The sequence below is a fragment of the Pezoporus flaviventris genome, unplaced genomic scaffold (assembly GCF_033815535.1).
Source record: "Pezoporus flaviventris isolate CSIRO_AGI_PZ_B2104156 unplaced genomic scaffold, CSIRO_AGI_Pfla_v1 ptg000021l, whole genome shotgun sequence".
NCBI classification, from domain to species: Eukaryota; Metazoa; Chordata; class Aves; order Psittaciformes; family Psittacidae; genus Pezoporus; species Pezoporus flaviventris.
In genome coordinates, this window is record NW_026892569.1 from 13326460 (window position 1) to 13352682 (window position 26223).

The window sequence follows — 26223 nt, forward strand, 5'->3', positions numbered from 1 at the left end:
ACACGGGAGTTACAGCACAGAAACGTGCAGGTCTCGGGTCACTCGCCTACCAGAACAGTCATCTTTTTCCAGCTCTGCTCCCTGTGGAATTACACTCCTCTGAGGAGAAAATAAAACAAGTTTTTGAGACTTTGCTTCTCACTAACCTTTGTCTTTAATGTTCTCCATTTAATATCAGAGGTCTCAGAGATTCTAGCAATTTCTTTAGCTCCAGGTTGCAAATACTTATTATTGCAAATAATTTAGTATTAGCTCATATCTGGTGAACTCAACTCTGAAGTTCCTTGTTTACAAGAGGTCCCAAGCATACCATAGCTAAACATGGAGTCAGGTTTTATCTTCACCCACTCATACCTAAGACCTTTGGGAATCACAAGAGAAAATAGATCAGAGGAACTAGATAAGAGTTCAGCTTTCCAAATCACTCTAAAACACACCCCTGACTTCCATCCTCACCAATGCACTTACCCCAGCTGGGAGTGGTACTTTCTGTGTACAGAAGCCAGAGGTATCCCAAGGAAATCTCAGGATGTGATTTCCCTTGTACCTGGAAGTGTGTGTTGGCAAGTTTTGCACACAGCAAGTGGGTATTCTGTGCTGCCAGTAAATGCCAGAGTCTTAGCAATCAATCCTAATGCCATGAAAATCTGATCTTGTATGAAATTCACAGCATTTGGGATAAAATCCAGCTTCTTAGCAGGAAAGATCATATTTTAGGAATCCACAAAACATAAAAAGGCAAAACACAAATAGCTACATCTCTCTCTGGGCAGAAAACACACTAGAACTGAAATCTAACTGTGGCATGAAGCTGTGCTTGACCCAGGCCCTCATGAGGATGCATGGCTCGTGTCTCAGCAAAGGTGACTCCTTGAAATGACCACAGCAGAAGCAGGGAGCAAAACTACCACACCAGGATTAGGTGAGCAATCTTAAACACTGAAAACACAGGGAAAAAGCCAGGAAAGGCAGTCACACAATCTACCTTTTCTATTCCACACATAAAATGTAATATCTGTATCCCATGAGAAACATGTGGATCTGCCATGTAAAAGAACACCAAAGCACACCGGATGCAAAAACTGCAACAGTTCTGACAGAACTATAATTCCAAACACACTTTGGGGGTACCAGATCATCACCTCATCTCTGCTGGGCCACTTCCAAGTTTTCGCAAGGGAAACGCTGAGCAATAACCAGGGCAACAGAATGGCCCAATCCACTGAAAGGTCCCATAGGAAAGTCCAAAACTCATGCGGGATGTCATAAACTGGACATAGGGCAACCGAAAGGTATCACAGCAAGTACTGCGATGCCAGATGGGAAGGATCAGCTACAACTGCACTAAACAAAACCTGACTTGAATTAAGAAATGTCTTTCCTCAGATGGCTTTTAAATGTCAGTTTATGATCAAAACCAAAAAGGCTGTGCTATTATTACTTCTGGACGGAAATTGTTTTTCCAGCTCCTTCAGGAGTCCGAGCAGGGAATCTTATGGGAACTTGTGTCTAAAACAGAAACAGTCTCAAATCACAAAGGGATGACTTTCATGATGGAATACACAGTCTTCCCTTTCTCCCATGACACATCTTACATAAACATACACATGCAGCCATCTGAGTGAACACGCTTGTAGGATCTATTTTTAAGCAAAATCTGGGGAATTTTCTGCATGCTAAAACTCTTCTAAGGACATTGCTTTAAGTTAGTCAGCTTAAAAGCCATGGCTACGAATGCAAAGCAAAACTGGCAAGACAAAAGCTGTAATAAAAGCAGATTGATTTGTTTCCAACCGACTTGTCAAGAAAGTAATGCTACTCTGCTCTTAGTTGGAACGGTACTTCACAGTTACACTACTAATTTTGAACTTGGCATTCTGTAAGCAGGACTGTATATAAGAAGTCATGCTACTATGAGTCCCTTCATAGGTGTGAGCTACATTTACTAAAGATTCTCCACTTGGGCTCTGATTCGGGTGATTTGTATATGCGGCTTGCTCAACTAAGGCCATATTATCAACTCCTGAAGGCAAACACATGGTGGCTGCATCAAAACTTTAAAATAACAACATCAGTGTAGCTTTAGTAATTCAAATACAAACTATTTGCAAAACCAAGGAAAATTCTAGATAACTTTAGAATACCAATAACAGCATGGTTAAATCCCAGAAACATTAAACCACCAGCACTAAATCCACTGCCACGAGTCTGCTGCCCACTGCAAAAAAATGAGGTCAATCCCTTTAGCATTGCCCAAAGGGAAGCTGTCCTGGCGTACTGCTCCATGTGCTCTGGGTGGGATAGTCTCCATTCCAAGTAGCTGCATTCTCCAACAGCCTCATTCTCCAGTTTTAGCAGCAGTCTAACTCAGGTAACAAGTGGAGTAATTTTACTATTATATGATCAAGCCCTAGAGATACATAAAGCCAGCAATCACCAAACTACAAAATGAAAGGATGTGCAGCAATTACATGTTTGGAAATCAGTTTGTATTTCTACCTAAGCCATCTGCTAGCCCAGGTAACTACAGTTCCATTACTGAGACCTGCTCTTACAATTTGTCTGTTCTTAATGCGCACTGCTAAAATACTTTGTGCTAACTTTACCAGGAACTCTTATCCTCAAGCCACAAACTGTGTTAATCTGTCATAAACCGAATGTCCTGTGTACATTTTTAATCAATGACCTTTCTAGAAATGTAACTTCAGTTGCTTTGGAGAGTTTCAATTCTAGGCATTGCACAATCCATTTGTTAATGTATTTCTATTAAGAAAAATATTTAATGTTGGTGACAGCTGCTTTACAGGATTTACAGAGATTTACACTTCCCTGTATTTTTAAACCACTAAATAAGAGAAAAAATTCTCCAAGAAATTTAACTTTTCTGGTACCACGCACTGCTCAGACTGCAACAGATGAGATGAAACAGACTGTGAGAACCCCACCATCGAGAATTGAGCATTGCTATGTCTGAAAAGAAATGCATCCTTGTTTTGGTTCTTTCCTTCCTCACCACTGGGCAACAGCAGTGCTGTATAAATGGATGGACACTAGAAACATGAACACAAGGATAAAAGAAATGCCTGTAACGGAAATGAGTGAGGATCTGTAAGACAGCCATGGGTCTGAGAAGGTTTTTGTCTCAAATAGCATTTCCCTGAGACTTCCGAACTGTAATCAAAGGCCTGAACCTTGAGAATACACAAGAAGAAGAATCCATTACCTGCAGATGCTGCAAGTTTGTCGCATGCTTAAGTTGATCTTTAGGTAGAAGTGTTTGCTGTGCAATGCCAGCATTTGTGTATTTGTCAGTGAATACTGTAAGCACTACCGGTGTCGTTAAATATTATGTTCAAAGCCTGAAAGGTTCAAAATTTCACTGTGGAAAGCACCATATCACAATGTTCTGTAAAAAGACTTCCCTTCTGATGCACTGGAATCGAGTCAGAAAGACAGATGGTTCACAAGGGGAAAAATTCCTACAGACAGACTTTGTGGTTTTAATGTGAAGTTAAATCTAATAGAAGATGTAGCACATTTCATTTAAAGGAGCTTTTAAAAATTATATAAAGAAAGTAATACGATAATGACAACGTAAACGCAAAATGTAAATGCAAAAATCAGCAAATCTATACTATGTCTCCTCAGAGACTTGCATAACATCCCCCATACACAAAGCATCAGACAAACAGAAGGGACATGAATGTTTATTTTTTTCACAGAAATCCAACTCTGTGACCGCCAGGCTTACTGAAAGGATTCCAGTGTTGTAACAACAACGTCAAGGATAGGCAAACCCACCATCCTTCAGTGCTTTAGGTCTGGCCAGACAAACAAACAACAATCCATTTAAAACTACCCAACAACAACATAAATCATTACATTACTGTTAAATCAACTGGCTTTGTCTACCAAGACTGGCTCTTGTATATGTAAACTGATGTAAATGTAAACTGGATGAATTTCCTCTTATTTTTCAGAAGCATCGGGTCCAAAGGTAAAATACTGACCCATAAATCATACCCCCCCCCCTTCCCCCCCCAACAATCCAATTAATATAGAAAGCAATAGAATTTATTGTGAGATAACTACTTAGGAATTACTTTTCCATGACACACCTCAGTGCACAGCTGAGTATGTTTACTTTGCAGGCTGACATGCTTAAATCCTTATTTCTTCAGCAGCTTAATACTGGAAACAAAGGTCTTTGGGAGCTACTGGGGTATTTATAAGGCTTAAACATTTACATTTTGAAGGAAAATTCACTTTATCCCATGCCATATATTTTTTGGCTGAAAAAGAAAGCATTCTGTGTATGGCATTTCATATACTCTTTAACGTCTGTGTAAATAAATTCTGTATTGCCTAAAACCTGTATTTGGTACATAGTGTATTAATCATATTACACAGGACTTCTACAAATGGACTTTTGCCTTAAGGTATGCAATGAACCCATGGGACAAGAATTAGAAGATGCAGTAAATCCCTTGTTGTGCATGTACATGTATGATTCACAGTTTAAAACTATTTTTTGTTGTTGTTTTCATGAAGTCCACTACAGCAATAGAGGAACATTGGTACTTGGGGCAGTGTCCCAGTCCTTGCTTGATCTCTGACCATCATACGAGTGTGATAGGTCTTCACAGAATCACTGACGTTGGAAGACCTTTGAGGTTATCAAGTCCAACCATAAACTTAACACAGACAAGTCCACCATGAAACTGTGCCCCTAAGTGCCACAGAATTGTGCAATAGAAAATAGAATAGAAATACAACACAATTGCTGAGGTAGCTTTCTACAAATAATTTGAATACCCAGGTATCTCATTCTAACTTCCCTCTAGACTGAACAATATGGAACATTAGAAATACTTAACACAAACTATTTCTGCATTTCTCCAACTGTAGCTAGCATTGCCGAAACCCACTTGATCAACTCCTCCTGTTGCACTCCAGTATAATTTTACAGTAATTCCACAAGATGCAAATCTTCAGGTGTTGCCTCTTCTCATGCAGGCATCTATTCATGCTGAAAGTATTAAACATTTATAACGTGAATAATGCTGCATAAATTCTATTTGCTTTTACACTTGGCTTTAAAGAAAACAATAGGTCTGAGTCCCATACCTGTTGGATTAGCAATGCTGATGGTTTGGGGAAGGCTGCGTGTGCTTAAATAATATATTCCTTTTGGCCATTTGGTCATAATGAGATTCAGACTTGAGTCATGGAAACATGAGGAAACTGAGCATCAACACAGCCCCACTTAACAAGATGCATGTTATTTTTCAGGACAAACCCATACATCCATGCTAAGCAACAGGTACTGGTGAAGCTTCAGCACCAAATGTAGTCCTGCATCCAAACCAATATGTTCTAGTGGCAAGATGCTCAAGAGGGTGTGCCATCAGCTTCTGCAGCACCATTTCACGTGGCTTTGTGAAAACAGAGACAGTTCGGTGTTTGCCTGAAAGATAACACTGTAACCTGAAGTCAATGATTTAACTAAAATATGGCAATCTTTTCAGGAAACAGTGTGTTTAACTAAATGTCAGTTAAAGCACAAAGCCACAAACCTTATTTGCACATCTAAGGTCAACTTTCAGCAGATGGTTGTTATATCCTTGGGAAGATGGCAGCATGCTTTTCTTTTTGGGTAAGAATAAATATCAATTTGAAACAACTGGGGTATGCTGGAACTAGATGATCTTAAGGTCCTTTCCAATCCTAACTATTCTGTGATTCTATGTAATACATTATAGCTATGAAAATAAGCTGTTGTATCTACCACAGCCAGAAAAAAAATGTAATAAAACCCATTTTAAACAATAAAATACAAACGAGAGAATAAGAAAAGAGAAACTTTTTATAAATGTGCTCTTGCATGCTATTATTTTTTTAATGTCTACACTGAAAACTGCTTTGCAAGGCCTAGAATTATATCTTTAAGTATTCAAAGAATGGCACATTGTGAGTTCAAAGCATTAAGGTTCTCAAAAATCACCACGAGGTTTCTCATTTTGTACAATTTAAGGAACTGAAACCAAGAAAAGATAATGTACTTTTCCCCTTCAACTAAATTACATGGCATAAAAACACTGTATTTGCAATCTGGATTTATCAGACTTCACCACTCGTAATTATGTCTCAGAATAAACACAGCTTCCATCCTCCACTGAGCGAAATGTTTATTTCGGTGGGAACAGTCCTGCTGCTGATCCGTGTGATGCAAATTGCACAAAACTCACAGGAGGCTTCAGAGCCAAAGAGCAAGTTTACAAAAAAAAGTGCCCCATGAAAAGTAGGTTTGTCTGTGTGGCAGCCACAGTTCATCTCACTGCTCTGGCTTCCTTCTTTGAAAACCACAAGTGATACTAACATGCACGTTTCCTTTATTAGGAAAGGAGAGTTTTGGGAGCAGACTTGAGGAATTAGTCCTGCAGAGGTGAAATCTTTGCAGGAAACGTTTCCCAAAACGTCCTCACAAGCTCAGAATATGCCTCTTTTCCCTCTGTGCATGTACATGCAGCTGGTTACCTGAATACAAATTGCTGGTTAGAGCAAACTGTCCAACATCCACCTGGTTTCAGAGCTGTGTTTTTAGCAGACCAGATCTGTACCTCAAGAGTTATAGATTGCTTTGCTAAGATTCAAACTTGCAACTACCTCTTACAGTTACAAAAATGCTCTACACCAGGATCTGAAATGGACTGTGAGGAAGACTTACTCATCACCAGCCCCCAAACCCATGCAGCCTTAGCAAACTGCCAAAGACATTCCTTTGCGTTGTTCTTTTTCCCTTTTCGTCCTCAGCTGTTTCAGCCCCCACTCTATTGCATTACCATCTATTTTTCTTCTTTCATATTTCCATAACATTATTTTTGATGCTTGATTCAACCATGGTTGTACAGTACCCGATTCAGTTTGTCACTATGTGACTATTAATTTACCATACGATTTTTATTTTCATAATTGGATATAGGCTAAAGATCCAACAGAAGAGCTGTCCCAGCACAGCCCAGGCCCAAGTGCACCTACTACTGTGACCCTTATAAAGCATTTCCTTTCAATATCACTTTGTCATATGGTAACCACATGTTTATCTGCAACTTAATTACAGCAGACTGGGAATAAATTAAATACATACTCAAGGTTTATTTTTAAAATGTGAGGAAAAAAAAGAATTAAATGAAAATGAAACCTTGGACAAGAACAGGAAGGGGTACATGGTAACTGCTTAGCAACCACAGAAGTTGCAGATGTGTTTTCCTTTTTTTTTCCTGCTGGGAAAGAGATGAGTCTTTGTTATTCCTTTTTTAAACTGTCAAGGCAGAAGTCTTCCACTGGATTATGAACAGTTATACTCCTGAGCACACGCACAAGCCAATGTTTCTAAAGCAAAAGTACCAAGGTACTTTAGTCTGTGTTTGTTTCTATAGTAAGTAGGCATATTGGAAATCAGAACTGACTCCTCCAGAGCAGCTGAAAAGACTTGCAGGCTTGCTCACTCTACCTTCCGAGACTCTGCGTTGCTACACCAGACACCCCAAACTGCTCCTGAGTTGCAGAATGATCTTCACCTATTAATGCTGCCCTCTTGGACACAAACACTGCCAAACCTGAAGGTGTCAAGGGGCCATGGTTAAGAGGCCAGAAAAGAGTCCAGAAAGCAAGAATGCTTCCGCTGCCACAAGATCAACTTCATCCCAACCCTGTAGGACGTGTCACCTGGACGTGTTTTGGAGCTACCAGTCATTGTCAGGATATACACAGAACAAACATGCCATCTGCTACTCAGGGACAGCACATTCCCCTTTGTTTGCTCCCATATCAGATGTTATTGACTATCCACTTAAACTGAAGATTCATAACCCCTGAGTTAGCTCTGGCTTTCTCTTTGCCTTTTTAAGTTTAAATAACCCAGTCTTTCTAGATTAGAATTTTCAAAGAACACTGTCTCAATATTAAGGTGGCTGTAGAGCCATCCTCTGCACAAGTATCTGCACAGCTCCAAGTCCAGGACATACTACTTGATTTGTTTTTTGAGGGAGAGCATTAACTCTGCACCTGGACATTTCTTTCAGTGAAAATCCACAGTAAACCACTAGAGCTCAGTAGTTCTGTTCCTCCATTGCAAGTTTACTGACATATTAGTTTTCATTATATTTTGAACCCCCTACCTTACCTCTGCAGTTAAATATAATTAAACACTTCATGATGATAAAGTTAATGTAAGGCACTGTGTGGATATGTCTAATTTAGTTAAGAGATACTAAGCAGTCAGGAACAGAATGGAAACAAAAAAATTAAGACAGGCAAAAAGATGCCATATTACAGAACTGCATGAAGAATCAAACATTTGTGAAGAAATAATTGTGAGCCAATTTTTTAATAATCTGAAGGAAGTAGACTGCAGGAAGGTATTTTTAAGAGAGAAGTTAAGCTAAGTTTGGGATCTTTTCCACTGCTACAGAAGCAAGATACCTTTATAGAACTTTAAATATTTTTCTGTATAGAAGATGTTGCAAGATTTTCTCTAAGCTTTTTTAATGGCTTTGTAAAAGGGCCCTGGATTGCATGAAGCAACTTGGATTGGAAACACCACAGAAAAGTTGGTTATCCAATGTGACCCAACTTGCTTTTGTAGAGTTTACAAGTCTGTTCAAAGTCTGTCCAAACAGTAGAATTTAAATATAATCTAAACAACATCTGAATTTGGTTAATGACTTGGTTCTGAGGCTGTGTTCGTTTTTTTCCAAGTACCCTGATTAATTTAAAAAATAATCATAGGACACAACAAAGAACACTCAATTCACCTAAATATGCTCAGTGTTGCACATTTACTTTTAAAAGCATGATTCTAAAGTTTTTCGATAAGTTTTTCAACTTTTGTTTATCATTTACTGCTGTGGTTATTTCATCTTGACTGGATCGGGTAGAAGATAAAAGTGCACAGTTAAGAACTATTGATAAACAGTAGCTCACTGGTTCTAAACTCCATTAATTTTCACAACTAGAACAGCTGCCCATTGGCCCAGTAACTGGAGTTGAGTTCTGTTATTCCTGTAAAGATAATGTACCTGCCTCAGATAACAGAATTTCAACCTTGACTTTATTAGCCAGCAAGTGTGTTCATGCACGAGCCAGGAATTATCATCAAAGCAATGTACCCAAAACATGTATTATCAGTTGTTGTCTGGCAGCAAGACTTCTATCCCTCCCTCAAGAGTTCTTGTGCCACAGACTCTGCAAAGAGAAATTCAAAGCAAGAAGGACAGCATACAGTAGAGGACAGGATAAAATAATCTAATAACTTTCAGTTATTATTACTTATTAATCTAACTGCCAATGAATAAATCAGGTATAGAAAAGGTATTTGGAGTCTTGTTCAAACAAACCTTAGAGAACTGCCTTTCTAAAAGAGTCTGAAGAGGTATTCACTTCTTTGCGGGCAAACATGTAAAGACATGTATGTCCATAGACCCACTTGGAACACCTAAAATATCAAGTTTAATTTCTCACCAAGGGATATAAACTGTACAAGAAATCAATCTCTTGTCACTTAGAGCAAACTGTCCAACAGCAGAGAGGGTTTTGGTCAATTAGTAGCTGTTTAATCTGCCTGTACTACCACCTTGGTACCTTAAGAAAGTGGTAGCTGTTCTATAACCTTCACTGGACACCAGAGGCAAAGTTGCAACCTGCACAAAAACAAACAGAAAATGTCCTGCATGACTTGCACTCAAGATATGCTCCTTCTTTAGTTCCACTTTAGATTCTGTATCATAGAATCATAGAATAGTTAGGGTTAGAAAGGACCTTAAGATCATCCAGCCTCAACCCCCCCACCATAAGAAGGGACACCTCACACTAAACCATGCTGCCCAAGGCTCTGTCCAACCTGGCCCTGAACACCACCAGGGATGGGGCATTCACAGCTCCATTCCAGTGCCTCACCACCCTTACAGTAAAGAATTTCCTCCTTATATCCAATCTAAATCTCCCCTGTTTAAGTTTGAACCCATTACCCCTTGTCCTATCGTTATAGTCCCTAATGAAGAGTGCCTCCCCAGCATCCTTACAGGCCCCCTAAACCGCTGGATGAACGACAATGTCCACAGCGTTATTCCCCACTACTGCCTGCAGTACAATAATATTCTTTATCTAGCCATCATAAGGACCAGATTTTGCCATAAACACATGCAGCTATGTATGTAAAATGCATCCTTGTATAAATCAGTGCTTATTTTCACAATAGTAGTGAATACTCGTAATAGCATTATTGTTCCTGAGCATCAGAAAAGGGTTTAACATCTGCATTAGGAGAAAAGCAAAGCTTTCTATAAAATTGTATGCCAGACATGTTAAAATCTTTTCCTCAAAACGCCCTCTTTAATGGTTCTACAAAGCATTTAGGACAATCTCACCTAGTAGCTTCCATTGGTCTGGTTATTAACGCTTATCAAATGCCTCAAATATTCTGCTTATGTGAAAATACATATTAACATGAAATGGCAACAAGATACAACAAGAGTGGGAACCAGTCCTGCTGAAACGACCTTGAAAGCTTTAAGCCCACTGAATTCCTTTCATGTAATACCCAAATGCAGTTCTTTAAATCTGGCTGTCAAAAGCATGACATTTCAGTTCATCACACACATTCTTAGCATAACCAAGAGTGATAGGAGAAACATTCTTGAGAAAACCCAAGCACCTACAAGTAGAGATTTACGGTACACAAAAGCATGTAACAACTTATAATTACTGTATGTGTAAGGGTGTAAAGTTGTCAATGCACTGATAAACAATAGGCTCATAAAAACAGTCAACTGACCTCAAACTTTCATCTACTAAATGGCTGCAGTAAGAAAGCAGCAAACCCCCAAACAACAAAACGGAAAAAAGTCCCCCAGAACACTTGTACTGTAACACTATCGAGTCTGCAGCTCTCTAATATACCTTGGAGTAAATCTTGCAGAACAAGGATGATTTTGACTCAGATATTTGTATACTGCCAAGTACAAAAGAATTCAGGGCAGTGATGAGAATTCTTTAGTGTCTCCTCTAAGAGAAATTGCATGCAGCTGCCAGGCAAAAACATATTCTTGTGCCCCACCTTATTTGGTTTTTAAATGCCAAAGTTGCAATCACTAAGAATGTGGTGTGCTGTGTATATAAATATTTGTTTTATTGCTAGGTAGTGCTACAACACAAAGAAGTAACAGTAACACTAATACTAGCTGCCAGTGTAATTCATTCACTTTCAACACAACCCTGAGGTATTTTTTAACTGGAATTTAAATAGCTGGCAGTGCAGAAACAATTCAGACAACCTCGTAACAAATCTTATCCTTGTAGAAATCTAGTTGAAAGAAAATCAGCTAATACTACTTCTTCTTTCTCTTTTTATTTCTTCAGTTTCTCAGTAAGTTTAATTCTCTTGTGTTTTAAAAGCTCTAAGGAAGTAAAGCAACACAAACATGCACGCCTGTAAACCCTGTCTATGTTTAAGGCTTTCCTTTTCCCAGTTGTATACAACAAGATTAGTCCTAACTCAACAACATAAAGCTGTAGAATAACGCACATTGGCAGCGTGGATACTGGAGCATCAGCTTTTTTCCAGAGCATGCTTTTAAACTGCTGGATGTGAGGAAGCACAAGAAGCCTTCAAGTCCTCTGTCCACCAGCACTCATCCCAAATTCCTCTGCAAACTCTCCCCACAGCTATTGACTGTTTTCCACACAAACCAATGGCAAAATGCCACTGTCTGGCCTGAGCTACATGCGTCTCCAGATGGAGTGATCATGGATCTAGATTGCGGACTGACTTCAGGACTGTTGGAATTCAGCATGCTTTGCAAAAGGACTTAGTAGTGTGTGGCATACAGCAATGCATTGCCTTGATTCAAAACTGCATGCTCAGCAAGTCCACGCTTTGTTGGGTTTATTAGTAAAATCACTTTAGAAAGGTAGAACTGATGTCAGGGTTTCTATACTATAAGCAGCTCAGTGAAAGAGGCATGCCCTTACACAGATGAACTGCTAACTGCATAAGCATATGATTGATTATTGATAATGCCAGAGTCTAACTGGGTATTCAAAGTTTCAAGTTTCCATACAAAGAGCAATATTTTAGAAGATTTTGTCATGCCATTTCAATCTAAAAACAGTGCAGGCATTTCTAGCATTCTAATCCAAGCAGCAATTAATGAATCTCTAATTATCTGAGGTGTATTAACAAGATAAACAGTATAAAGTCACATGAGAAGCCTCAAACCCCCAATATTTCATTTTATTGTATGCATATGGAGAAAAAGAAGGACAGAAGGAACAGCAACAAGAAGGAGGAAAAGGTGAAAGGACAAAGAAAAGGAAATAAGGAGAAAAGGGGAAGTACAAGTAAGATGAAAAACTCTGATAGCAATGGACAGATGAGTAACATTAGTTCTAGAAAAGGAAATTAAAGCAACAAAGAAAAGGAAGATTTTGGATCCCCAGAATTTAAACATGTAGTTATCCCCAGCTTGCATAAAAAGCTGAGTATGTAGCACTCAAAAGACAAGCCACATTTCCAACGCCAATCTAAGTCTCACAGTAGGAACTACAAGGTATACACAATAATCTGATCGTTAGGTAGGGAAAAATCTGAGAAGAAAGGCAAGTACTACAATGTTATTTAAAAAGCAGTTCTGTATTACTTTAATATTAATTTTTTCCCCTGTAGGAAGACCTCTGGATGACTCTTCCAAAACACACCATGCACTAACATTTGAGACCTCCAGCATATTCTTCATCTTTGGCATTTTCGATTTTTTCCCCTCTGTTTTGGAATCAGCTCTTGTATTAGCATTTACTTGCAGCTACTCCTGCCAGTGCAAAAGTAGCACTGTCTAGACTATGTACATATTTATGTCTCTTAAAAATAATTCAAATGATAGTTCTACAGCTCTTTCAACTCCAAAATCGTATTTCTTATTTCTTACATATTCTGCTGCCCTACGAATTCAGAATTACTAACAAATCAATCCTGATTAGCTCATAGGATCTTCCCTGCTTATTTCTGTGAGACAAAGATGTCATAACATCTAATTACAAGATGACTCACTGTGAATGAACTTCATAAAATTTCCCAGCTCTCTGAAACAAAAACCAGCAAATGCTTCTGACAAAATCAGTTTGTTTTCCCTTGTACAACACACAGTGTAATACAAGTAAAGGCCACAAAATACATTAAAAGTAGCCAATAAAGAATTACATTACAATGCTTGCTCCAAAATATGGTATAAACATCACACACAAATGGTCCTATCTTTCCAGCTGCTTTAATAACCAGTGTAGTAGTATGTAGGGGAAAAAAAAAAGCCTTTTCTAGAGAGTCAGTCACACAGATGAAATACAGTATCTTTTATTTTTACCACTACTGTTATTTATGCTAACTTTTTTTAAGCTAGTGGTAAAAATTCAGTGTTGGACACAATATAATCTTCATTTTGTTACATAAATATACTTTGGTGACAACAGTTGCCATTTTTATGATTCTTCCCATTTGTTGTGATTACTGTGAATTTAAGTTCACACATGCTTGCAGAACAAAACAAATGCTGAACTTATTCTAACACCTGGTAGAGCCATACTGCTTGGAACAGGCTTACAGTGCATTATCACTGGGAGCATGCTGGAGCATTACTGGAGATGGATTCATTAAATCAGTGTTAAAAGCACCAGCTTTGATGCAAGTGAATAATCACTCCAATTGTACTTCACCCCATATAAACAAAGTACAGATGTTAATGACAAGTATTTCATTTTACAGCCCAAAAAACAGACAGAAACAACATTTTATATATTTAATTTAATTTAATGAGAAAACCATGTTTTCTCTTGGCTGAGAGCTGCTGCTCTCACCACCAGGTAGAGGTAGCTTCACTCAGTCTTTCCCTCACTAAATTATGAATATAAAAAAATAAAACTGCTGCTCTTACCACCAGGCAGAGGTAGCTTCACTCAGTTTTCCCCTCATTAAATTATGAATATAAAAAAGAAAGAAACCTTTTCAAGATTCTAGATGGTTTAGAATTATTTTTAAAAAATATTAAATACTGAACTTGGATTAACAGTTCTTTGTAGGATACAGTGGCTGGAGAAATTTACACTTCACAGTAACAAAAAATAAGAAAATCAAAATCCAACAGCCTGGACCCTCAGCAACTACCAAAATCTGAAGGTATGGTTACAAAAAAATCACCTTAGGATTTTGAATTATAACACTGATCAAAGAGCTGCTCAACTGATGGCTTTTGTGCTAAAATATGGTTTGCTTTAATCAAAACTTTTAAATACTTGTTAATTAAAAAAATAACTCCTACTCCATTGCAAGTTGCTGGCTTGTTTTATGGCAGAACTTTGAGATGGCTTTAGTGAACTCAATGCTTTAAAAATTCACTCATAAAAGCAAAAGGGACAATTGAAGCAGTTAAAACCACAGGAGTTGCCTTGCAACTGATGTAACTCTAAATGGCTTATGAATAAAGCTGTACAGAAGTAGTAAAATGTTTTGAAGTAGAAAATGAGCAACTCATAAAGAGGAATCAAGCACACTCAGAGCTGCTGCAAACTTTTTTGACTATACTCCAAACTGCCACTGAAATAATGAACAAATGCTACTATAAACAAATATTATGCATACACACATTATGTCCCCAAGTATGGCCCATATCATCTCAAATTCTTATCACTCCACTTTCTACATCCTAGTACTTTCTTTCTCAACAAGTAAGAGAGTACAGCATTACTTTACACACCTTTCACTGAAACTTCTGCAGGAATATGACATGTACCAACCCATCCCTTGCAGAACCATTTCTGATCATCCATTTCTTACATCCCTTTTTGTAGTATTCCCTGCAGTTGGCCTTACAGATACTCAAGCACTAGACTAGGTAGCTGCCCTCTTGAACTGACTGGGTGTCAGAACTCTTAGATGAAAACCAGATGACAAGACAATGCATCAATAATACGTTTTTCGTTTCCTTTCCTATCCTCTTTCCTTTCCTACCCTTTCTTTCTCAAACTGTTTGCCTAAACAGCAGTATGACTGATTAACAGGTATCTGTGAATTAGACACTCAGTACAGCTAGTTCAAGTACCAGAAACAGCAATGCCACAAAGTGGCATTGATCCTTCTTTGGTGCCTGCCTTATTTAAGTAGCCCCGATGAGTTGAAACAGCCTGTACTGTCACTACCGAGCATTCATTTAGTCAGTTAGAGCAAATACAGACCCTTCAACACACTCTGCAGTGACATCACTGCCAGTTATGCATAGGCATGATGCTATAAACTCAATCTGATATCACTGAAGCACATACAAAAAATATTTCCAGAAGTAACTATGAAATGATTTTTGCTTTCATCCCAAAGAACTGCTGAAAGGTGAAATGGTACAGACATCTGAATCTATATCTATATATTTTTAATTAAAAAAACCTACTTGTCAAAACTCAAACCCAATCTGAAAACAAATTTGCCAGGTCAAAACACATAAACAAAGGGGTGCCAGAAAGATCAATTAATTCACTAAAAAATGTCACTGAACTGTCCTCTTTAAATTTTGACATATTTTGACATTCCACTACTCCAGCAGAAATAAGGGTCTCTTCACAATATCCATTAACTGTTTCCTTCCACACTCATTAGTTTTACTTTACAGTAATAGCATTAACATAAACAGAATTACTTCTAATTTAAAACTGTAGGTTATGGAGTAAAATCTCACTTCATCCCAGTAAATACAGTGATGTACCTTTGTTGCACATGTAGCATATCATAATGAGGCAGATTTTGCAGACTTTCAAAAACTCTCTTGCTCTCATATCCATGACACATGGACAACAGTGCTGTATTAAAATTACAAAAGTTATACCTATAAAAAGAACTTGAAGCAAAACTTCAAGTAAATGAACCTCAAAGACTTTTATAAAATTTAACAGTCTTTCAAAAAGCAAAAAATATTTATCCATCACAGTAACAGAGACTGGAACTAACTGGTTAGGCAGGTTGTGGCTGATGTGTACAAGAAAACTGAAAAACTCTTGAGCAAGTCATATCTCAGCATGTAAGAGCAGCATGTAGTAGCCGTGTGTCAATGGGGACCTTTAAACATGACCCAAATGCAAACCACTGCAAGTCATCCGGTTCTCCAGGCCTGGGATGATGCTAGACTGAAAGGCATAGCTCCATATTGAGTACACATCATTCTAAGAAAGAAGCGAAGGTAAGTACAATAAATAAAACTGCAGAGTCATTAAAAGCTATTTAAAAGCATATAGCATGATTCAATCCAAATTCCCTTCAACTCACTGGGAGATGATATATTTCTTGTTTAGGTAACTTATTTCTTGTTTAGGGTAAAAAGCAGTACCCTCTTTCAGTCAGTTACTGGCAGAACAAATAGTTATCTCTCAGGTTATATTGTTATGGAAACACATTATTTTAAAGTTTGGTTTCATAAAACAAGTGCCCAGGGAGAGGTTAAGCTCTTCCCATCCTCCCTGCTTTCCACCAGCTAGGTACTGTCCCCTCATTTCCACCAGCAGAATGGCCTGTGTGGCTGTCCTGTGTGTTGAGCAGAAGGCATAGTGTGTGAAAACCTGGTGTTAGCTCTCACAATATGATCAACAGCACAGCCGCAGAACCAGTAGTGGGGTAACAAGCTGGAAACAGCACTGCAGAATTGCTATACAAGGAATTTTTGCCATTGTCCACTAATTTACCCAAACAAACCATTTGGTGCCAAGTCTTTAATGGGGAAAACATGAATCAACAGGCAAAGGCTACCAATTTTTAGATTTTAAAGGAAACTGCAAGCGAACTTCGTTGTTTGGGTTTTTTCTTTTTTTCCTTAAATTCTCTTCCTGTACCAGCTGCCAAGAAATCCTTCTTTTTGACTAAAAAGCTTCAAAATATTTGTGTCCTCAGTTTACACCTCCTTCCTGAGACAGTCTCTCAGTGAAGAGGCATCCAGTTACTAATTTCTATTTAATATTAAAACCAATGTGAAAATACCTCAGCTAACAAACAGAAGTGATACATGAAGCAAGGAACAGGAACCCAATAATGTCTAGCAGACAATTTTATCTGTAAGATTGATTTTCTTCTTTCATTTCTGATACAATTCAAGTTGGCAACAGTATACAGAAAAAGTTCAGAAAAATTACATTCACTTGTTAGAGAAGTGCACAGTGTTCTGTTGGACACAGTCTTCTGTCATTTTGTCTACAAATGGCAAGAGCAACCAAGCATGGCGAAGCACACAGAAAACAAATCATTGCTTTTAAAAGGGCAAACAAATAGGGAAAAGCCATTCGAATAATAGTACAGCCTAATTTTTAATTGCAAACAATCTATTTTCAGTATTTACATGCAGATAAAGTAATCCTAATTTTCTATATTTAAAATACAGACTTTGTATATGTTCATTTTAGTCCAATCTTTATTTAAACAGTCTCCTTGCTCTGGGTATGATGTGCGTGCCTTTTGAAAGAAAATGCGACTGTTGGGGTTGCCATGACCTTCAAAACCCTGTAGTGAACCATTCTGAATGCTTCATAGTTTACATGAGAAAAAGATTTTAGAAAAGAAATAAACTGTGAAAATCTGTTAGGGGGATATTTCTGATCAACAAGAACTGAAAAGAGAACTTCAAATTTGTCACACTGATACTAGTAATGTGATGGGGTTTCCCAGAACAGAGTATCTGTGTCTGAAAATATTAGAGCAATTTCTTTGATATAGAATGATACTCCCATAATTAAATGAGCACTTGCTGAAATTAAGATCCAAAACTACAAACTTAAAGGAATGTAAAAATATTTGGATAAATAGTCTTCCGTTTATACAAAGCTTGGGTACAGCAAAAATAAAAGATAATATTATGTGAACTATGACAAGGACAAGACCAAATTAAATTACTTCTTTTTTACTCCAAATTAATCAATAATACTTAATGAATAATTTTTACTCCAAATTAAATACATATTTTGTATTTATGCTGCAAAATATGATTACCTTAGAAGAAAGCCAGAAACCTCAACATTGTATTGATGAGGAACAATATTCAATACTGGCACATGCAAAAAAACAAATCTCAAACCAAGCTCATTGTGCTATTTCAGACACACCGATGAAATGCTCAGTTGCTAAGATTAATATTTTGGAAAAATACAAATCAGTAAATAATTGAAATATAATTGGCCAACATACAGGGAAGTATCAGCATTTGAACCTGAAAAAAGAAGTGATACTATTGGAGAGGTAAGACAGAAGGGCATTGAAAATTGCACATGTTCACTTACAACAGCCAGAGTTTTAAAGTTGTGCTAGGTGGACTACTGGCTTTGCAACACCACAGAGAACAGGCTATTGAGATATAGAAATAATAAAAATTCTACTAAATTTCTTCACTGATGCACATACAGGCAGTACGCGACACATACCAGCCTCAGATCTGAGGTAGCTCCTGAAGGAAGGGCTTACAAATTACTTCTGTCTGTTCACTGGCATTTTAGATATAAAGTGAGAAAAACATATCTCAAACTAAAAACATTGTTGTATGACTGAATGGAAACATAACCAAGAGGCACTGAGTTGTGGCAATAATTAGGATTTGAGAAAGTTAATAAGAATGAATATTGATACTTTGTATATTCTGTTCTCTTCAATGAAGAGCTGGAACTTGGATGCAGTTATGCAAACTTATGTTTATTCCCACCTAAAGTACTCAATGCTTTTTGCAATGTACTATTTTTAAATATATGAGGAAAATCTGGTTTTAATCTGTTAAGGTTTCCCAGCAACACATTATCCTTAAGTCTTTTTTTCTTAAGGATATTGGTGACCGCCGATTACAAAAAAGGCACGCAGTAACTGCTATAGGTTTTAGAAATATAGTGTACTGCCAGTCCCAAATTCCCCATCTCATGTTTTGTGCTGACTTTAACAGTTATAAATCCCCCCCCCCATTTTTTTCCAACTATAAATTTGTGTGTTATGTTTAAAAAAAAACCAAACACATCAGTATTTTGAAATTTGGATTCCATCTTTGTCTTTGATCAAAACCAGGCAGCAACTGCAAAGATTCACCATGACAACTGAGAGTAAAGCAATTTAAAAATGTCATTACATTCTTTTATTTGAAGGTTAAAAAATGCTGCTGTAATTTTCAGTACTGTCTCTTTTGTTTCAAATTCCTCAGCAAAATGGAAAAAGCTCTAAATTCCTGAATCTGGATGTGTTTTTTGACTCACAGAAACAGTATTTCCATCAGTGGTTTAGGAATAAATAAAATAACTTCAACACAGCCCTTCCATAAATAACATAGTAAAACAGAAATCATCAAGAAATGTGTATTAACATGAAAGCTATTAAAAATAAGGATGACTGTGGAATATGAAAGCTACAGAATCGTACCAGGTAAGACGTGGCAACAGGTGACAATGTACAGAGGGTTGGGTTTCCTCCCCCCGATAACAAATTTGATAAACTGTATGCTAAGGTATGCATGCATGTGGCTACTGCTCACCTGTGGAAAAGGGAGAAAAAGGAATAAAGGAATATGAGCTAAAGCAAATACTGTGATCAGAGCTATTCAGGGGCACCCTAGGATGCAGCCCTGCATCCGATCATAAAGCCTGGAAAAGAAAAATCTATGTGTTTATGCTCTGATTACAAGTGTTGCCTGACCACCTTCTGCTGTCAAGACCTGGGGTGCTCTCTCTGGCACTGCTGAAAAACTACCAGAATGGGTGGACGGGGTATCCTGAAATCCTCACACTGTGTGAAGGTGAAGGACCTAGAGATGAAGCATGGCATAAGTACCATACTAAATTCTCAAGTGCCTACATGTGCCATAATGATGTTTTCAGTTTTGTTTCCTGCTCTTTTCCCAATAATTGCTAAAGCTGTATATGTTGCTTCAGCTGATACTTGAACACTAAGCTGATATTTTCATTTGTAAGACCTGTTTAAAGATCAGCGATGAAGATAATAGTACTAAGGCAGCCATGTAACTTTGGAGGTGCTTCACCAGGGATGGTAAGGAGAGGATTTCCTAAGATTCAAGGAGCCAGTGCCACCTGCCTTGTCAGGATACCTTGTAAAGCATGTCCTATAAGATAAAACCCCATTGGGTCTACTGCAGGTATCTATGACGACTCACACCTTCATTATGGTTCGATGACAAATGCTCAGAAGCTTAGGATATGACAAACAGGTAACTAAAGGATGCTCTCAGTAAAGGTGCTGCTATCTGGAAGACAAATAAAACGATGCCTGTAAAAAGAAACACAGAGCAGCGAAGTGTCCTAACAAAATAAGGACATGAATTGGTGACTGAAATGCTATGGCATGACATACTGAGCAAGGAAAGATAGCTCAGACTCTGTAGTTCTTGTGAGAAGAAAACTTCACCTTCATCCAGTAACAGATATGCACAGTAACGCGGAAGATGTGAACTTTCCAACATTTGTACATGATATTTATAATTGCAGAAAGCAGAACATTTCACAGCTTGATGTCTTCCAAGGAACATCATGTTATTCCTTTAATACTGTTCAACAAGATAACATCAACATGTAGCATAAGATCATTACCTAAATGCAGACAAGCATTAAATATTCTCAGATGAGTCTGAAATAACTTTAAAATAAAAAAATAAGCTAAGGCCCATGTTACAAATAACAGGGTTTCTTTTTAATGTTTTAGGGAAAATATGCAGATTTTGTTTTGGGGGGGGGGGGGGAGGTGTCAACAAAATTAAAACTCTATGGATGTACTCCATATGCATAAGTGCTCAGAATCTTTAACACCACAGGCCTATCATTTGGGGCTGTTTTGTACAAATTACTGAAACAGTTACAACTTGCTTCAAAAATAAGACGACTCTGAAGCTGTCCACTTACACAATTTCCATCTTTTTTAGACAATACTTCCTCTGTTTTGCTCCGAATCATAGCAAGAAGATATCTCCAAAACTTGTACTGCATGGCTGCTGTATATACTATCTGAACCATCATAACTAGGCAACTCATCACAGTTGTAGTCAGCCCTACAAATAATTCTGACTCTAAGTTGTACTTAGAGCAATTGCAGAGCCAAGGGCAACCAGCAAAGTTGGCATGAAAACACATTGCCTTTTCTCTAATTTTGTTTAGAATACATGAAATAAGAGAACAAAAAATTATATACAGCCATTTGAGGCGGCTTTTTTTTTTTTTTAAAGCCTATCTTCAATCACATTTTATAACCAAGCATGCTGTAAAACCTTTTGAACCACTTCCAAACTCCTTAAGGTTTGCTCACTATTAGTAGAAACAAGAGACTGGTTCTGCCTGGAGAAAAGACGGCTTAGGGAAATTCAAAGAATAGCTTTGCAATATTGAAGAGAATACAAAGCACAGTTCTTCATGGAGGGGCATCCTCAGGAAGAAGAGATAAATAAATAAAAAAAAAAAATCTCAGTGGCAGCTGGGCATGGGAACCAGCAGACAAGAAAAGTTGTGTAAATTCTGCCCTTGATACCTTCCAAAATCAGCTAAACAAAAACCTGTTCTGAGTTTAATCTTTACCCTGTCTTGAGCATCAGGTTGGACGAGATGAGCTACATGACCTCCTGAGTACACTCAGACAGTAAGTTAAGAAGGTAATTTAAGCAATCCTGTAAATTATCAGTGGCTGTCTAAAATGCATTCTTTCCTCTCCTCTGATAAGCTAGGTTATACCTAGCATTAAACTCACTCAGTGAAGACTATTCCTCTTCATGTGTTTTCTTTGTCCATTATGTGGATAAAAATTTACATTCTTAAAAGGTATGATGTAGAACTGAGGCTTCATGGTCTCTATAAGACGTGATCAGAAAAAGTTACTTCAGCTCTTGTTTCTATACTCATGTATCATCTCTCAAATTTCCACTCATAAACAAACTAATCCTAGATACTTGATTTTAAGTTTGCTTCAGAATTTTTATTTTATTAGGGTGTCCTCTATTCTTTCAGCCTGCTCACTTTCTTCGATGACTAAGGTATTTTCAAGACTATTAAGAAACAGATGTTGCTCCTCCCCTGTTTCAGCATACTCCACATATTAAGTGGACTTTCAGGCATAATTTGAAAACCTATATGCCACTTTCAACCTCACAGACTATCATATTAACTTATGCATTAATTTTAGCCCACCTGAGGTTTAGAATAGAGCCACAGGTGTGAACATAAGCTTTTCCTCCCACCATTCACTCCTGAAGCAAAATTGATAGAAAGAGTAACAACAATAGTACTACTGTACACTGACTAAAACTTCTGTCTGCTGTGAAAGGAAAAGTGGTTACTAGTGCTCTCAGGAAATCCAGAGAAATTAAAATCTGATGTTATAGAGTAGCAATGTAGGAAGTTATGTTTAGAAGATTAAGAAAAAGTAGTGGTGAAAATTATTCCTTTTGCCACTCACACTTTGGAATTAATTCTGTAAGACCACAAAATATTATTCTCCAGTTCATAAATATATTCCCTCATAGTGTATGAGTAGACATCACAAGTAGACACATTTTATCTGTTATGAAGAAATGACTGCAAACATTCAGATGCAGAGAAGAGCCATACATCATCTGTTATATGTAGTTCCAAAACTAAATCTGTGTGGGAATCTGTTGAATATATACAACCAGTTAAAGTTTGCGCTTCAAATACACGCCAAGAATACTCACACTTAAAGAATCCAACTTTTTGGTACCAAAGGCTATAGTTACACAACCCACTGAGATGGAAAAGTTCTGCTGGAACAGCAGAAGGAAATATCCTGCTGTTGCTCCCTATTGCCATAACTAGGATGGTGCATAATATGGAGATAAGGGATATTCATATGACAGACAGCTTAAAAAGCACACTCACTCTTACACACTTCCCTAGTAGAGTTTTTTAGAAAGATTCTAATTCTTTATTTCATTTCTATTTAATGTGGCAACAGATGAGAAAACTCGGGCAGAAATAGTGAACCAGTTACAATTATTAGAAATACCTAAAATCTCAAAAAATACTTCATACCAGTATAAGGGTCCAGGAGCGTTGCTGCCTTAATTCACGGTCTCTTTTATGTTCACAGAAGTGAGACTTACCTAAGTGTTTGAAAAGAAGCTCTTTGAGGAAGAAATAGAAATCAGGTTTATTTCAAATGTATCAAATTGCTTAAAAGCTTATTTCCACTACTGGCTGTCATCTAGTAGGTACCATTGGAGATGTTATAAAAATCTGTTGTAACCACTATAAATAAGCTTGATGCCAATCTAAATTCTCATCCCCCTTTTTCACTGAAGAAGACTTCCTTGAATAATTTTCCACTGGATAATTTTGGCAAAGAAAGAGGGACAGTCTTGCCCCTCTACAAATAACAAATTATAAGGAAAAGAGATCAGCCTGTATTTCGTGAAGAATCCATGCTAGAGGCTCCAGGCTTCCACATTCATTTCACATATCCTATGCATCTTGCTCAAGACACTAAGCCACAATGCTCTGGTGACAGTTTGCCGTAAGATATAAAATAATAGAAAATTATTTTAGTTATTAGTCACTCAAAGGAGACCACTCCACACTAAGGCATCTTAACAGACATTCATGTTGCACACCTCATTCAAATGACTGGCCATGCATATGGGCTAGATCAGCATAACAGTACTCACAGGCAAAGCAGATACTGGCTTCTTGGTCTGCTCAGACTGGATTATTCAGACAGTAAATATGAGATCCCTGAGGATACTGCAATGTATTTTACTCACATAGAAACTGCCTGAACTGTATATGTCTGAAATCATTTGCAAGGCCACCCTAGTCTGAGATTTTAGTACAATATACACCATTTTTTCTTAGGCAAGCTTACATAGTAGATTTGAATGTAAATAACAGTATTAAACCAATATTTAATTACTAATTTTACATACATTTAAATCCTTTTGGAATGCAGCAGATGATGTTCATTTTCAGATACTACTTTTACAAATTAAAAAAAAAAACCAAACCCTCCAGTTACCACATAACCACAGGACACTTCCTTTAACAGCTCCTACAATTTTCAAATGTTGTTCACTGCAGGAAAGTGTACTGTCATTTGCACAAAGAGGGAGCTATGTCTTTGCAGATCCCTCAGGGTGTCTTTATTTCTTCCTTAACAGAAGCCGAGAAAAAGATAAGCAAGAGCCTCCCAGGCATTCTGTTTCATACTAATGGCAGATACCACTACAATCACAAAGCCACACTCTTACGCCAGGTAACTAGAGGGATGAAGGAGAAGAACAACCCAGATTATTTATTTCTTTAGTACAACAGCCTTTTGTTTGGATATTTCAACTTCAGCATGTGTAACAGATATGCCAGATGGCACCAGACGTATGTAGGAGAAAGTACATTTTGGCACACATGTTAAAGGAAAACAGAGATCTAAAGGTAACCACAAGGACTGCTAAACATGGGTACCACCAGAACTGTAATGCCTCCAGGACTTTTTACTCACATATTAAAACCAGTAATGGCATCAGAGGAAGTGTTTGCTTACAAGCAATTGCCCTGACTATGGAATACACATTATGAAGATGAAGAGATCATCTCAGATCAATTAGAAAGCCTTCATGCTTCACTCCTCTTGCGAAAGTATCTGTTTTGGAGAAGTCTATATACCGATTAAGTGACACGTCCAGATGGTACTTATGTCTTATCAAAGAATCACAGAATAGTTAGGGTTGGAAAGGATCTTAAGATCATCCAGTTCCAACCCCCTGCCATGGGGAGGGACACTTCACACTAAACCATCTCACCCAAGGCTTCATCCAACCTGGCCCTGAACACTGCCAGGGATGGAGTCTTCACAACCTCCCTGGGCAACCTATTCCAGTGCCTCAGCACCCTAACAGGAAAGAATTTCCTCCTTATATCCAATCTAAACTTCCCCTGTTTAAGTTTTAACCTGTTATCCCTTGTCCTATCACTACAGTCCATAATGAAGAGTCCCTCCCCAGCATCCCTATAGGCCCCCTTCAGATACTGGAAAGCTGCTATGAGGTCTCCATGCAGCCTTCTCTTCTCCAGGCTGAACAGCCCGAACTGTCTCAGCCTATCTTCATACAGGAGGTGCTCCAGTCCCCTGATCATCCTCATGGCCCTTCTCTGGACTTATGCCAACAGTTCCATGTCCTTTTTATGTTGAGGACAACAGAACTGCACACAATACTCCAGGTTGAGGTCACACAAGAGCAGAGTAGAGGGGCCAGATCACTTCCTTTGACGTGCTGGTCACACTCCTTTTGATGCAGCCCAGGATACAGTTGGCTTTCCGGACTGCAAGTGCAAACTGAAGCCAGCTCTTGTTCATTTTCTCATCGACCAGCACCCCCAAGTCCTTCTCTGCAGGGCTGCTCTGAATCTCTTCTCTGCCCAACCTGTAGCTGTGCCTGGGATTGCTCCAACCCAGGTGTAGGACCTTGCACTTGGCATGGTTAAACTTCATGAGGTTGGCATCAGCCCACCTCACAAGTGTGTCAAGGTCCCTCTGGATGGCATTCCTTCCCTCCAGCGTACCAACCGAACCACACAGCTTGGTGTCATTGACAAACTTGCTGAGGGCACACTCAATCCCACTGTCCATGGCAGCGATGAAGATGTTAAACAAGACCGGTCCCAACACCGATCCCTGAGGGACACCACTTGTTACTGGTCTCCAGCCGGACATTGAGCCATTGACCACAACTCTTTGCATGCGGCCATCCAGCCAGTTCTTCATCCACCAAGTGGTCCATCCATCAAATTGATGTCGCTCCAATTTAGAGACAAGGATGTCGTGTGGGACAGTGTCGAACGCTTTGCACAAGTCCAGGTAGATGCCATCAACTGCTCTACCCCTGTCCATCAGTTCTGTAGCCCCATCATAGAAGGCCACCAAATTGGTCAGGCAGGACCTCTTCTTAGAGGATGTAGGATTTTCAATTTATGATCTAGCAGATGAGACAAGGTGGTGTCCCTCTCAGCTCTGGAAAGCTGCTGGGAGATAGTGACCTTTCAAAACACAACCCAACTTTAAAATCCACCTTTAAGGATTTACTAGAATTCAGCTATCAGAGGTGTCACATGCAAAGCAGATGCATTCAACCAGAGCTTCACATGAGCAAAGGGTGTCCAGATCCACCTTACTGGTCT

At 38.3% G+C, this 26223-nt stretch overlaps 1 protein-coding gene across 3 annotated transcripts in view; it reads right to left on the reverse strand.

Annotated features, from left to right (window-relative positions):
* The window catches only part of CENPP (centromere protein P), a 141829-nt gene that overhangs the window by 6604 nt on the left and 109002 nt on the right, over window positions 1–26223 (reverse strand). The gene's annotated exons all lie outside the window — the stretch shown is intronic.